Here is a 2,986-nt window from a genome sequence, read left to right on the forward strand (position 1 = left end):
CCATCAGTGCAATACAGAGTTTTTGTGACAGTTTTTAAGAAACCCTGATTCTTGGTAAGAAAGCAGGGTTGTCATTTTCCATGATGGAACTCCCAACAGTAATATTCTTGTCTTTACCCATTGTCCTCTCCTTTATCACTTTATCAAAGATAAAGAAAAGCATTATGTAATGATAAAGGGGCCAATTCTCTAAGAAGAAATAACAGTCCTGAATGTGTATGCACCTAACAACAGAAGGCAAAAATTGATACAACTGCAAAGAGAAATAGAAGAATCCACTATTATAGTTGAAGTCTTCAACACCTTTCTATCAGAAATAGATGATCCAGCAGGCAGAAATCAATAAAGATATAATTGAACTCAACAGTGCCAACAGTTAATCCTCAAGCTCACATGGAATATTCACCAAAATAGACCACACTCTGGACCATAAAACACATCTTAACAAAGGTAGTGGAATAGAAATAATACAGTGTCTGCTCTCAGACCCCAGTGGAATTAAACTAGAAATCAGTAACCAAAATATAGCTGGAAAAATTCCAAAATACTTGGAGATTAAACAATACACTTCTAAGTAACACATGAGGGTCCCAGCTCTTGAGCTAAGTGAGAGGCATGCTGTGCAGCTGGCCAGGATGTTACAGGCTATTGGAGCTGTGGATGAGAAAGAGGAGCGGGCAGAGGAGCACTGTCCTGAATTTGTCCCCACTGAGATGAAGGAAAGAGAGGAAGAGGAAATGTCCAGTCCTAGTGCTAAGATCCCAGTCACAATTATCACTGGGTATTTAGGTGCTAGGAAGACAATACTTTTGAACTATATCTTGACAGAGCAACATAGTAAAAGAGGAGCGGTTATTTTAAACAAATTTGGGGAAGGAAATACAGTGGAGAAATCCTTAGATGTCAGCCAAAGTGGAACACTCTACCAAGAAAGATTGAAACTTATAAACGTTTGCCTCTGCTGTTCAGTAAAGGACAGTGGCCTTGGAGCTAAAGAGAATCTGATGCAGAAGAAGGGAAAATTTGATGACATACCATTAGATAGCAGTGGATTAGCAGATCCTGGTGCTGTAGCTTCTCTGTTTTGGGTTGATGCTGAATTAGGGATTGATATTTATCTTGCCGGGATCATAACTCTTATGGATTCAAAATATGGATTAAAACATTTAGCAGAAGAAAAACCTGTTGGCCTTATCCATGAGGCTTCTAGGCAAGCTGCTCTGGCAGATATCATCATCATTAATAAAACAGACTGGGTTTCACAAGAGGATTTAAGCAAATTAAGAACGACCATTAGATCAATAAATGACTGGGAAAAATTTTTAAAAACACAAAGATCAAGTGAGCTGATCTCTCTAATGTACTAGATCTTCATGCCTTTGACAGTCTCTCTGGAATACGTTTGCAGAAAGAGCTCCAACACTTACCAACCACGCACCCTCACTCTGATTAGAGCATTACCACAGTCACACATTTAAGTACCAGGAAACATGAAGGAAGAAAGTCTAAATATATTATTCAGAATCTTCTGTGGGAGAAGAATGTGAGAAACAAGGACAATGACTACATGGGGCTGGTTTTGATCAAAGACAAACCAAAACCAGTGATCGTCCAAGGTGTCCATGAGCTCTGTGACCTGGAGGAGACCAGTGAGCTGGAAAGAAGATGCTGAGACAACAAATCGATCGGTTCTTACTGATGGGAATTTAGACGAGGACATCCTTCAATAACTACTTATAGCTACTGTGACTGAAACAGAAAAGTGGTGGACAACACATTTCAAAGAAGATCAAGTTTGCCCATAACACTAGAAACATTTCTTATCGAAAGGATTGGATGATACTGGGTGTATTTCAAGCATCTATTCTTTGCATTCCTTCTGTTATGGATTCCAGTATACTCTAAAATAATGCTTATTTTGTGGAATACATAAAATATAGTAAATAAGTACTGGAAAACACATGACATTCATACAATAAAATATAATGTCCTCTGGAAAATAAATAAATACATAAATAACACATAGGTCAAAGAAGAGATCTCAAGAGAATTTAAAAATATTTTGAACAAATAAAAATACAATTTATCAAAATTTGTGAGATGCAGAGAAAACAGTGCTTAGGAAAATATTTATAGTACCACATACCTGTATGAGAAAAGAAAAAAGATCTGAAAATCAAATATCTAAGCTACCATCTCAGGAAAACTAGAAAACGAAGAAAAAGAAAGAGCAGATCCAAACTATGCAGTTTTCAAATCAGAATTCCATCCATGTTGGCCTCCAAGAGCTCCAACCTCAACTCAAGGAGGCTCCTGGGCTCTGTTTCAGTTCCTCCTCCTCTCATGGAACCTTTCTCCAGGCAGTAATCTGGGGCAAGCATTGATTTCTCTTCTCTCAGGAATCACTGTCCTGAGTAGCCAGCTGCCCTGTGTCACACACTGTGACAATTTCACACTTTTGTTTGGTATTTAGCTGTTCAACAAGGGAAGGTAAATCCAGTACCCATTAGTGCATTGTGACCAGAGGCAGAAGTCCTATCATTGCTATTTCAAAGCCCCTTCCCACTTTCTTTGTCACACAATTAGCAGTTGGGTTGGCCTTACTGCAAACAGGCTAATTTCTGTGTGAGCATCACAACTATGCACCACACAGGGACCCAAGTGTTTTACCTGCTTGGTTGCTCATGTATCATCAACAATTCACAGTTCACATGTGTGTGGACACGTGTGCCATGGGGGCATCTGTAGGCAATGCACTGATAGTAAGATAACCTAAACAACAGGAGGTTACAAAATAGTTTCAGGTTCTGGCCCCGTGTGATCACAGCATATATATTTAGCCCTAGTTCTATTACATCAGTGGTTCCATGAGTATGTGTGTGTGTGTGTCTGTGTGTGAGCACGGGTGCACACATGTGCATATTGGGGCTTGGAAGTGGGTGGTAGCAAATCAATGCAAAAATTTCTACATAGCCGACCATTTTAT

At 39.2% G+C, this 2,986-nt stretch overlaps 1 pseudogene; it reads left to right on the top strand.

The window, feature by feature from the left end:
* Window positions 1–635: 635 nt before the first annotated feature.
* Window positions 636–1,805, top strand: LOC123837231 (zinc-regulated GTPase metalloprotein activator 1F-like; annotated as a pseudogene).
* Window positions 1,806–2,986: the final 1,181 nt, after the last annotated feature.

Source organism: Mirounga angustirostris, unplaced genomic scaffold (genome assembly GCF_029215605.1).
Source record: "Mirounga angustirostris isolate CCGP_5_RB_7025 unplaced genomic scaffold, mMirAng1.0.hap1 SCAF_5, whole genome shotgun sequence".
Lineage (NCBI taxonomy): Eukaryota > Metazoa > Chordata > Mammalia > Carnivora > Phocidae > Mirounga > Mirounga angustirostris.